Source organism: Phodopus roborovskii, unplaced genomic scaffold, assembly GCF_943737965.1.
Source record: "Phodopus roborovskii unplaced genomic scaffold, PHOROB, whole genome shotgun sequence".
NCBI lineage: Eukaryota > Metazoa > Chordata > Mammalia > Rodentia > Cricetidae > Phodopus > Phodopus roborovskii.
In genome coordinates, this window is record NW_026125932.1 from 270,345 (window position 1) to 284,130 (window position 13,786).

The window sequence follows — 13,786 nt, forward strand, 5'->3', positions numbered from 1 at the left end:
GAATATCACTTCTGGATATTGTTAGGAACATCCTTGCAATTAGCCTATCTTAAAGAGAATCTTGGAATGTTGAGGCTAAAGAATAATCTTAGTTATTGAATTTCTTAAAGTTGATTATTTTGTAACATGAGTAAAATTATTTATTACTAGAAACCATGACAGAGAAAATCTTTAATTATTTCACAGGATTTCATTTATCTCTAGTGATAAAATTTTGACTTTGGCATAAATTAACAACAATTCATTATAGAAGTCTTAGTGGTTAAGACAAACAAGAAACACTGCTGGAGAGCTTTAGAACAAAAGCTAACATTGATCTTCTGCCAGCAGAAATATAGTTCAGCTTGCATGACAGAGGAGTGTGTGTGCATGTGTGTTATATCACATATTTATATATTATAGGCTCCTAGCCCATAACTGGAAAGGTCATTCTAGTTTATCTAAATATCATAGATGACAAATACCATTTAAGAAGAGTTATGTTGGGTTTTATAGGGGAAAAGTTATTCAGTTTATACACTAAAACTCAGATTACATGTATATCCCTTCAGCAGGCAGTCTTTCCTTGATTTAATTTAATAAGCACTAATCAGTCATGAGTCACTTTTGTTGTAGAGATTAGTTCTCAGTTGTTAAGAAATACTTAAAGATTGTTTTTGGATTGCCCCAGAGAAAATGCAATTGTAGTTAATCTTTATATATGTTAAACAAACACGTAGATTTTCTAGAGTACATTCTAGGTTAGGATTTTGACTACAGAAATAAAAACATGAGTTTCAGGGTTTTCCTTCTCAAGGAAAACTAGATAATTAGATGGAGTACTGTGCTCATATGTATCCCCTCAAAAGCAGTCTGTTGAAAGTTTGGTTCTCGGCTTGATGTTATTAGGAGGTAGTGGAAGCTTTAAGAGGTAAGTGGGGCCTAGTTAAAAAAAAAAAGGAAGTACAGTTATTAGGAGCACGCCTTTTGAGGGGATACTGAGACCAAGTCCCTTCCTTTCAATAGTTCCCTCCCTTTTGCTTTTTGATATCATGAAATAAGCCTATACTAGGCTCTCTGACTATGATAGACTGTGTCATCACAGGCCCAAAGCAATGGGGAAAAATAACTGCTCATAGACTGAAACCTAAAACGGTGAAGCGAAATAAACATTTTCACAATTAAGTTGATTATCTTGAGTATTGTGTTGCAGGAACAGAAAACTAACACAATGAGATACCCAAATATCTGTGGTAAAAGTTGATCTCAATGTCTTCAATTTTGGGCATCATTTTTGTTTTAATTATGCTTCACAGGTTTCATAAGCTTACTCTAACAACAAAAACTAAAGCCTTAATGGCAGTAGGTAGAGGTAGAGCTGAGGAGTCATTGAAGGTTCAAGAGATGGTGACAACTACCTTTCCTTCACCTTACTGGCTGACCTAATTAGGAATGTCATTCAAGTTTCTGTACTCCTAGCATATATCTCATTGCAACTTACCTCATAAATACACAGATGGAAACCAAGAAACTTTCCCACACAATTATCTCAGCATGCTATCTCCTGGTCAAAGTATGTACTACAGGTTATCTACAGTCATTATTTATTTGTGCAAGATTTCCCAAACTCTAAACCTCAGTTAACCCTGTAGAGTCAAATATAGAATAATACACTTATTTATTAACCATAGAGCTACACAAACATTGAGAGATTTTGTGACATTTGCCAAAATGGATTTTATGCTAGTCTATAACCAACTCTCAAAATTCAAACAATTGAAACCACACAAAGTATGCTGCCTCAATGAAATGATATAAAACAAAAAAGCTACAACAGAAAAATGACTAGATAAACTCCACTGTTAGCAACCTTAAATAGTTCTGAATAGCTCAAGTAAAGAAAAAAAATCGCAATGATATCTATAGAGTATATTGACCCTAAAATAAGAAAATGTCAGAACTTGTGAACAACTAAAATAAATGAAAATATAGCTTCAAATGCATGTAATAGGAAAATGGAGGGTTGAAGATCAATGTTCTACGCTTCCAAATTAAATACACAGAAAGAATAGTAAATTAATCTCAAATTAAACCTCAGTCCTCTCCACCTTATTTTTTGAGACAAGGTCTACCCTTGCTAGGAAAATAAGGATGTTCCCATGTTCCACCATGACTTCCTCTACTTCCTTTGGGTTTAATAAGGTGGAGAGGACTGAGGAACTGGCCTCCACATGTATGCACCCACCAATGCAAATACATCTGCATACACACACACACACACACTGCACATAATAAATGTTATTTTAATAACCCCAGGCTAATACATTTGACCACAGACAAAATGAATAAATTCCTTGAAAACTCTATTCTTCTTTCCTGATAAATGCATTCGAATTGACCCAAAGAGAATAATCTGAATGAGCCTGTTTCAAATGTTTTGAATTGTTCTGCACCAGTTAAGGAAATAGAATGTTAAATACCTTTACACAAAGGAAATTATTACGTTAGTAGATTCTTCCAAATATATTAAGAAGTAAGGCAATCTTCTATGTCTATCTCTTGCCCACCCTTAGCCTGCTGGGAGGAGGATTAGCCTCTCCCAAGGATGAGCCACCTTATTGGTTGTCCAGTGCAGAGTGGACAAAGTGGACTTAATGGTATGTGTGTATGTGTGTGTACATACACATATTAATATATAATTTAACAATCATAATCAAAGAAAAAGGCTATCAATCTGAGAAAGTAAGGAGGACATGCGAGGGGTTGAGTGAGAGTAGCTAGAAGGTGTTAGAGGGAGGAAAGAGAGGGGAGAAAGTGATTTAATTCCATTTCAATATAAAATATATAAAAATAGGTAACACATTCATCTTACATTACCATGACCCTGATGTTAAAATCATAAAAGAGTATTCATTACACACACACACACCAAGCAAAAAACACCCTATAGGTTCTTACCTTGAGTGAGGTTCTTATTTTGGGTGATAGGTTCATAAATCCTAAAAAAAAATTAGTAAGTTTAATCCAATGATATACAAACAGAATAATTTATGGTCAATTGGTAGTGCAAAAGGTAGTGCACATTAACCAAAAAAAGGGGAAATGTACTCATCTTAATGGAATAGAAACATGAAAGACAAGTTTAATACACACTCATGAAAAAATATGGAAAAACCTAAGACTGGAAGATGACATCTTCACTGTGACAAATATTACAAAATACTACTTCCTAGTACATTTCTAATAGTAGGATGTGAAGATTTCCCCTCTTATGTCAAGAAATGAGGTATATGCTACCATTGCTTCTACCCAATATTGTGCTGTAATAATTCCAGTACTACCAGAAACACATCTCACATCTTTAATTGATCACTTTCTCCTGGTTAGGTCCTAAAGATCATCTGTGATCATCTTCCATTTTCAAAATATTTGCTAGGCTCTCTTTGTCAGGCCAAATTCTTCAAAAATTAATCTCTTGGGATCTGTTCCAACCAGGTATACCTCTCCCCTACTTGTCTTTTAGTAGTGGATTATGAATCAGATCACCTGATTGCTATTACAAATAATGCTTCTATGCCATTCAGTAGCTGATGGAAGCTGAAGCAAAGAGACTCACAGCTAAACACTGAGTCCTGAAATCCAGTTGCAGAGAGGGAGGAATGATAAGAAAAGGGGTCAAGACCAGGCTACAGTAACCCACAGAGACAGCTGACCTGAACAAGGGGGAGCTCATGATTGCTGGGAAAACCAGCATAGGACCGACCCAGACCCCCAGAATGTGGGTCTCAGTTAGGAGGACTGGGAAGTGCATGGTACATCTGACAATGGAACCAGGATATATCCCTAGTTCAGGAACAGATTCTGGGAGCCCACTCCGCATGGAGGGATGCTCCCTTAGCCTAGAGACACTGGGAGGGCCTAGGCCCTACCCCAAATGACTTGACAGATTTTGATGATCCCTCATGGAAGGCCTCACCCTCCCTGGGAAATGAATGGGGGATGGGATGGGGCGCCCTGGAGGAGCATGGGAGGGAGAAGGAACTGGGATCGATATTGTAAAATAAAAAAAAAAATTAGAAATAAAAAAGAAAGAAATAAAATATGGCCAAGGGCTATTTTGTAAGGAGCTGTGGTAGTATATATATAATTTGATCCATAGGTTTAAGGAATCTCAAACAACTAATACATTTACATATGTATATACTATCAAAACCCATATAACTATACACCATAAAGAGTAATTTCACTGTATACAACATAAAAATAAATCAACCAGATTGTTGAGGGAACTACACATAGAATTCACACTGTGATAAATGAGTCCAACTACATAAAAAATTAACCTCAAACATACTACAGGATCTGAAGAAAATCTGACTTAAATGACTTTGAAAAATCCTGTTTTGACTTGGACACAGGGTTAAAGGCAAAAATACTATGTACAATACTGTGCTCTGGCTAAGAAGTTTGATTTTCATGGGTATGTAGGTTAGCAATAATGCACATAGTTTACATGTATAGTCATTCTGCTATAGCATGACATATGTGTTACTAAAAATGATTCTACCATGCAAATGTGTGTAATAAATTTGAAGGAGCTGTGGAGAAAATGGGGTTATGAATATACATAAGAACTTAAAGACATATTTTATAAAGATAACAACCTAATAAAATTTTATTAGAGTTTGGTATATATTAAATGACTAAAATACAACAATACTATAATAAACATGTCATTTTGGCTTGAAATAAACCTGATGGCTGCTTGTAGAGGAGGATGTCAAAAGGATTTCAGCTTGTGAAATATGAAGTGATGGAAGGAGGAGTATCAGAAATCTGAGGGGAATTCGTAGCAATAGACATAGATGGGCATAGTTCATAACACATGCAGTGAACTGAGATGACTGATACAAATTTGAGTTATGCACTTACATATGTTTTATATATTTCTATATAGCATAGTATAGCTAGTTGTAGTTCTCTACATTCATCTACTATTTTATATAGAAATGTAAACATGAGTGAACACTTCAGTTGCACTAAATGTAAATGTTCCCTGAAATACCAATCATGTTGAAGCAAATTCCAATTTTCAAAAAAAAAAAAAAGCTGTTAGAACTGTAAGTACATGTGTCTTTGTGTGCATATGCATAATATGCATAGACATACAGGCACATTGATCATGTGGTTTTGGTGTCTGTGTTTTATTTTTATTAATGTTGGAAAAAATAAGTAAATTTTGTATGGCTAATAGATACATGACGTTATACAAAATTAATTCTATTTCTATATTCTATCAAGAATAATTGAAAAAAGACTTTTGAAATATCACTAAGTAGCATCAAAATCCATTAAATGCACTTGGCAGTGGTGGTGGATACCTTTAATCCCAGCACTTGGGAGGCAGAGGAAAGCAGATCTCTGAGTTTGAGATCAGCCTGGTCTATAAGAGCTAGTTCCAGGACAAGCCCCAAAACTACAGGGAAACCCTGCTCAAAAAAAACAAACCAAAACAACAACAACAAAAATCCATTAAATGTTTATAAATTAACCAGTAAGGAAAGATGTAGAAGACCTCTACACTGAATTTGTTTTAGAAGCACTATAGATTTTTTAAAGACCACAAATAATGAAAATTATATATGTGTGCATGTATATATAACAAGTATAATATTCATGGGCTAGAAAAGTCAATTTTTTATTCGATTTTCTCTAATTTGATCCATAAATTTAAGGAATCCCAACTTATTTAGTTGCAGAAACTGACAGAATGGCATGAAATTGATTTTGGATATGCAAAGACAATTATGAGAAGGATAGGTGGAATTTCTGGGACTTACATCACAAAACAAAGAATCCAGAAATGGGCCCACAGATAGTCACTTGATTTTCAACAAACATGTCCAGTTCTTTACAATGGGGAAAGGTTTGTTGTATTGTGCTTGTTTTCTATTAAAATAATATCAATATGGGAAAGACATTAACCTTGAGTCCTCCTTCACACCATATATAAACATTGATCTGAGCACATTGGCTACTCATGAGGTGAAGGCAGGACCACTTGAGACCAGGAGTTCAGGGCCATCCTAGGTAATTTGGTAAGATTCCCATCCCAAAAAGTGATGTATCATAGTGTAAAACAATATAACCTGTAAGAAAAATCATAGAATATCTGTATGTCCTAGCGAATGCAAAGAATTATCAACTATACATGAAAATAACAAAATACGCTTTGCTACAATTAAGAACTTCAAAAGCTACCACTGAGAAAAATACAAACCACAAATAGGAAGAAGACAACATATAAGTTTGTCAAATTCCAGACAATATTTAAAAAAAAAAATACTCCTACAATTCAACAAGACAACCCAATACAAAATAGGCACGCGAATTACATGGGAACATCACAAAAGAAAATATCTGCTCTTTTGCTCGCTTTCTCTCTCTCTCTCTCTTGCTTTCAGTTGGCCGCCAACTACCCCCCTCTTCTTCTCTCCCTTCGCTCTCTCCTCTTCTGTTCCCAGTGCCTTTATGTGTCTTCCCTTCTCCCTCACTCCCTTTCTAAATAAACTCCTCATTTAAGCTCAAAAAAAAGAAAAGAAAAGAAAGAAAGAAAGAAAGAGAGAGAGAAGAGAAGAAAAGGAAAGGAAAAGAAAGAAAAGAAAATATCCAAGTAGTCAATAAGCAATGAAAAAATGCTTACTATCATTATTCATTAAGGGAATATACACTTAAAGTAAAATGTGATGCTACCATGTGTTAATTACCTTCTTTTGTGATGGAATGTCGTGACCAGAAAATATTTAGAGGAGAAAAGGATGTATTGGGGCTTAGAGTTCTAAAGAGATTCTGTGCATCATGGTGGAGAGGTTATAGCAACAAATAGGGAATTCCTGTCTGAGGCAATGGAAAGCTGTTTAATCATATTTGCAGTCTCATGCAAGAAGCAGAGAGAATGAACAGGAAGTGGGGAAAAACCATAAATACTCAAAGGCTGTCCCCAATGATGTGACTCCATCTCCTTAAGGTTCCATAAATTCCAAACAGTACCACTAACTAGGGATTAAGTGTTCAAATCCATAAGCACATGGGAGACTTCTTCTTCTTTTTTTTTTTTTTTTTTTTTTTTTTCTAGACAAGGCTTCTGTATATAGCTCTGACTGTCCTGGAAATAACTCTACACCAGGCTGATCTCAAACTCACGGAGATCCACCTGCCTCTGCCTCCCGAGTGCTGAGATTCAAGGTGTGTGTCACCATCACCACACACTGCAAACACATTGATATGCCTAAGATTAAAATACAAACTGTTGGGCTGGCAGGATGACTCCATGGTAAAAGCACTTGCTTTGCAAGCATGCAAGTTGAATGACCTGAATTTAATCTCCAGGATCCATGGAAAGGCAGAAGAAAGATCTGACAGCAATTGTCCCCTGACCTCCACATGCACACCAAGGCATGCATGCCCCACTCCTGTGATAATAACATTTAAAAGATTTTTGAAAAATACCAACTGTCAATAAGGATGGATAACTGAATAATCTGATGCACTGCTGGGAGGCATGCAACTGGTTAAATCATTTTGGAAAAATGTTTAGTGGTATCTACTAAAACATGACACGAACACATCTTAGCATTGACCTTGCAGTCTCACCCATAAGCATATATCCAAGTGGAATAAATATATCTATTCACTAAAACATGCACATGAATCTTCACACGATTTCTATTCATAATAACTAAAAATCTGAAACAACTATGTCAACAAAAGGATAGATTTTGAAAATTGAATCATTTTGTATAATAGAATACTGCAAAGCAACAAAAGGAAATAGTCTCAGTCCATGCAAAATCATAGGTGAAAAGTACAGGTATTATCATGAGGGAAAGAAATCTAGCACAATCAGATATACTGAATTCAATTTGAAAAACAAATGTGGGGGGGCAGAGAGATGGTTTAGCAGTCAAGAATACTTGCTGATTTTCAGAAAACCCAAATTAAGTTCATGGTACCCATACTGGCAGTTCATACCACCTGTATATTCAGTACCAAGGGATCTAATCACCTTTCTGGATTCTGCAGGTGGCATACACTCCCAGACACACACACACACACACACACACACACACACACACACACACACACACTACAAATAAACTAATTTTTAAAATTTTTCTTGAAAAAATGAATATATTAGGATATAGCTCATGTCATACAATTGACCCATAAAATGTGTAATTCAATAGATTTTACTGGGTTCAGATATGTACAACCACAGTAAGGGAACATTTCATTATCTCATAAAGAAACTTTGAACCTTTTATTGACCCTTTGCGTTTCATCAATAACTAATTTATGTTCTGTTCAAATATGTGTGCATATTCTGAATTTTTCATATAGATGCAGTCACATAACATGTATTGTTTGTGACTGGCTTACTTAATACAAACTATATCATATTTTCAAAGTTCACCCATGTTATAACAAGCATCAGTGCATATTTACTTTTCATAGTCTAATTTTGTTTATCTATTCGTCAACTGATAGGCATGTGGGTTGTTTCTATCTTATGGTAATTATGAGCAATGCTTTTGTAAGCATTTAAATAGAAGTTTTTGTCTGAATATATTTTTATTTTCCTTGGGTATGTACCTAGAAGTGGGATTGTTAGTCATATGATAACTATGTTTAATCATTTAAGAAACTGCCAAAATGTTTTCAAAGCATTTGTACAATGTTACATTCCTATTAACAATATATAGAGCATTGACTTTCTTTACCACCCCTCTTTAGCAATGCTTTTTTTTCTTTATTCCAGCCATCCTAGTGAGTGTATAGTGGTAGGTTGATGTGCATTTTTTCAGATGGTTATTGTCTACTATATAATTTGTCTCATAATTCTGTGGCTTGGGAGTCCAAAATCAGTGAAAGAAGGTGAAAGGATAAGCTAGTATGAAACAAGAAGAAAAAAATAAACAGGAAGGTTAGCCTCACTTTGTAAGAACCCATTACCACAATACCTAATCTAGTCCCTTCATATTGAAATTCACCTAATCCTGGGGGGGGAGGGCTTGGTCCATTTTAAGTTATATTTTGTATGTAGTATCGGTACAAGTCCAATTTCATTCTCTTTCATGTTATTGTCTCCACTTATTGCAGAACTTTTTGTTTCAAAGACAAGTCATTCCCTATGGATAATATTTTCTCACATGTGAAAAAATAGTTTTCCATATTTGGATTATTGACTAGATCTTTGTAGCATGAACTCTAGTTGGTCTTAATAATCAAAACACAGAGACAGATATTGGAGTTAAAGCTGAAGATCAGAAAACCACTATACAGGCTACCACCATAGCCTGGCCTGTATGTCCAACTAGTGTGGCTGCTGGTATCAAAGGTGTGTGCTACCACTGCCTGGCCTCTATTGCTGACTAGTGTGGCTAGCTTTGCACTCTGATCTTCGGGCAAGATTCATTTGTTAAATCATAAAAAAAAAAAAACAACACCATAGAACTCATTGATGTATACATCTGTCCTCATGACAGTACCATAATATCCATCTTTTCATTCCTTTGTAGTAAGATTTGAAATAGAATTTTAGCCACTCAATTTTGATATTTTTTCAAGATTATCTTGATTATTCTGCATCAATTGACCTTCCATGTGAATTTTGAATCAGTTTGTCAGTTTCTTGAGGAAAATATCCCTATGTGAGATTCAGATGAGATTGTATCAAACCTGCAGATCATTTGCAAAAGTATTGTCATCTTAACAGTGTTAAGTCTTCTAATTCATGGCCATGGGATACTTTCACATTCTATTATTTCTTTATTTCAATAATATTTATGTGTAAGTCATTTATCCACATAGTATTCAATGATCAAATCAGAGTTAATTGATATTTCCATCTCCTTATTACTTTGTTTTGAGACTTCAGACACTTTGCATCTGGCTATGAACAAATGAAATATAGGATATTATGAACTATAGTTACCTCACTTTGCTATTGAACACTAGAACTTGCTACTTTTACCTAACTATATTTGAGAGGAACATTTGATTACATTTTCACATAGTTGTAGATATAATTTATCACACTATCCTAAAATTCAATTGGTAGTTATTTTAATTGACTATGATGAGTAATGTAAAACAATACCACTCAATTTTCATGCAGTTGCACTAGTGATTTTATAAGTGTAATGCTCTATGTTGACATTTGGAAAATGTTAATTCCCTAATTATAAATATTATCCAGACATTGGCACTTTGATTTATGCAATATAAAATTTTAGGGAAAATATTAGTTTTTGGTATCATAACTGATCTCAGAAAAAAAAATCTTTAAATTTTTTTGGTAAAATATCACATCATAGTGATGAAAATTGTGTTTTAATACATTTGGGCTGGAAAGACGGCTCAGAGGTTCAGAGCACTGGCTGCTCTTCCAGAGGACCTACATTTGATTCCCGACACCTACATGGAAGCTCACAACCATCTGTAACTAACTTCAGTTCCAGGGATTCAATGCCTTTGTCTGTTCTCCACAGCTACCAGGCACATATATAGTACATAGACATACATCCAGATAAAGCACCTATAAATATGAAATAAAAATAAATCTAAAATATTTTTTCAAACTTTTGCTTGAAATCTCGTTTTAACATTGTAAAGTTAATGCCACTGTTTTTTTTAATTTATTATTTAACATGTCAATCCCAGTTCCCTCTCCTTCCCTCTCTCCCTCCCTCCCTTTCACCCTCTCTGCCCCCTCACATGCACACTGACCACCCTCCCCTCCCATCCCCCCACCCCAATTCCACATGTAGGGCAATGCCATCCAGGTGGGGTCATGTAGATTTGTCAGGTCATTTGAAGTAGGGACTAGTGCTTCTCTCCTGACTCTAGGTTAAGGCAGTATCCCTCCATGGGGGATGTGTTTGCAAGGTCCTTTTGTGCACCAGGGATACATCCTGGTTCCACTGTCTGAGGTCCCTTAGACTGGTCAGTCCTTCTAGCTGAGACCCATATTCAGGGGGTCTGAGTCAGTCCCATGCTGGATTCCCAGCTATCAGTCTGGGGGCCTGTTAGCTCCTCCTTGTTCAGGTCAGCTATTTCTATGTGTTTCTGCAACCTGGTCTTGTCTTCTCCGTCTACATCTGGATTCTAGTTTGACTCAGTGTTTAGGTATGGGTGTTTGCTTCTGTTTCCAACAGGTATTAGATGAGGGCTCCATGGATAAGTTAGTTGTAGATCACACTATCCGGGAAGGGCATTTATGGTAGCCCTTCCACAGTTGCTCAAATTGTTAGTTGAAGGCAGTCTTGTAGGTCTCTAGACATTTCTTTAGGTTCAGTTTTCTCTTCAAACCAATATTGGCTCCCTCTTTTATGCTCTCTCTCTGTCTCTCTCTCTCTCTGTGTCTCTCTCTCTCCTATCTTCCATTCCTACCCAGACTTAATCTTCCTAGTCGCACGTGTTTTCCTCTCCTCCCCTTCTCTTTCTCCTACTTCTCTCTCCATTCACTGCCCCCCCCACTTCCCATGTGCTCTGCAGGACTTATCCCTTTCCCACTTCTGTGAGGGAATTTATATGAATCTCTTAGAATACACCATGTAACCTAGTTCCTCTGGTGGTGTGAATTATAGGCTGGTGATCCTTTGCTCTAGGTCTAAAATCCATATATGAGCAAGTACATACCATGTTCCTCTTTTTGTGACTGGGTTACCTCATTCAGGATGGTTTCTTCTAGTGCCATCCACTTGCCTGCGAATTTCAAGATGCCATTTTTTTTTATGCAGAGTAGTATTCCAATGTGTAGATGTGCCACATCTTCATTATCCATTCTTCAATTGAGGGGCATCTAGGTTGCTTCCAGGTCCTTGCTATTACAAATAATGCTGCTATGAACATGGTTGAACAGATGTCTTTGTTGCATGGATGTGGATCATTTGGGTATATGCCTAAGAGGGGATTGCTGGGTCCTGTGGTAAACTAATTCCTGCAACTAGAGAAAATTCATTGGGAAAATTATGCAGAATCAGAAGAACCAACTACAGTTTCTTTAAATTTAAAATGACTTGACAGATTTTGTTGACCCCTCCTGGAAGGCATCATCCTCCCTGTGGAGTGGAGAGGGGTGGGATGGGAGGGGGGAAGAGGGGAAATGGGAGAGTGGGAGGGAGAGGCAACTGGGATCAATATGTAAAATAAGATAAATAATAAATAAATAAAAATAGGATGTTTTAAGACAGGATTATATTTAAAGGCAAGTAAAGCAATAGGATGTCCTAAGGGGGGCTCATTAAGACACAGGATGTTTATAGCTAAGCAAAACAACAGGATGCTCTAAGGGAAAGTAAAACATCCCTGCTGTAGGGAAACTCCTTAGACTAAGGAAGTAAATAACTCATTGTCTTCAGTAAGTCCCTGAAACTGGCTAGATGCTCCACGTTCTTCACTCCCCCAGCATATTTAAGCAGTAAGAACTTCTGAGTGACACTGTCAACCTGAGCTACGTGGAAGAAGAGACCAGCAAGCTACCTAGAAGAGACTCAGAACAACTGAGATACCTTGAAAGGACATTCTCCAACCTGTGAGATACTTGTAGCTTGTGCAGCTTTGATGAGCTGTCACTCATGCTGGTGTGGGCTTTTGGTGATGGAGCTGTCGTTGAGTCATTTCTGCTCTTATAAGTAACGCTATTTCTTTAAGTGATACCTATACAACTTATTGGTTCGCCAAGTTGGTCTTAGGTAGTATCTTTACTTTGATCTATCTTCAGTTTCATATCTGGCATGAGTAGATATTTCCTCATGTCTCTCTAGGAATAGTGTCACACAATAATTAATCCAGAATTTTATTTGTGACTGATTTAGGCATTTGTTATTTTGCAGCTTATGTACTGAAGTGAGAAACATTCTATGAACAAAAAGTTGACTTTAGATTATGAACTCTTGCTGGATATGGTGGCACATATTGTAATCCCAGCTGATGCAGGACAGAGTTTTAGGTCAATCATGGATATATAAGGAGAGTCTGTCTCAAACAAACTGAAAACACAGCATAACAAATCATTCTGAACTCTATTCAAATAGTGGTTTAAAGTGGAGAATAGGGTGTAGGAATCCATCCAACTGTTACTAAGGTTTAGAGACACTTAATTATGTTTATTGTGGCTATTCTGTATCGTAAAGTGTTTTAAACAATGTCTTGCACTGTAGTTCAGGCTGACCTTCAATGCTGCTGCCCTCAGCATCCCAAGTGCCAAGAGTACAGATGCATAGCACCATGTCATGCACCACCATGTCATGCTACTGCACCGAGCTACCTCAAATATTCATTCAACAGAAGGCAAATAAAACTGTCTTACAAAGTATGGTGTGCGTCATCTGAAATAAGATTCTTTAAATGACTAGAGACAAGATATACTATTGAATGAATAAATGAAACAAATTTAGAAACTCTTTTGCTCAAAATAAAACCAGTTATTTGATGCAACATTATATTTTCTGTTTAATTCAGCCATGACAGTGAGCATGGATATAGGTTCAAGCTATAAGGAGGCAAGTATATTAATAAGAAATGTATCAATAGAGGCAGAAATTTTTTAAATCTAGTTACAAGTATCACAACAGAAGTTTCTGAATATATAAGAAATGCTAGTAAATGCATTCATCACAGGGTAGTAAACATAGTAATGTACTCATGGATATTAAAATATTGAAAGTCTATTGATACTGGGATGATCTTCAAATTTTAAGTGAAATTATTTTTTTTCTTTATGAGAAAACCTGTCCTGTTAGGT

At 36.1% G+C, this 13,786-nt stretch overlaps 1 protein-coding gene across 1 annotated transcript in view; it reads left to right on the plus strand.

Moving 5' to 3' along the window:
- Positions 1 to 13,786, plus strand: part of Tex11 (testis expressed 11) — a 239,463-nt gene that overhangs the window by 198,692 nt on the left and 26,985 nt on the right. The gene's annotated exons all lie outside the window — the stretch shown is intronic.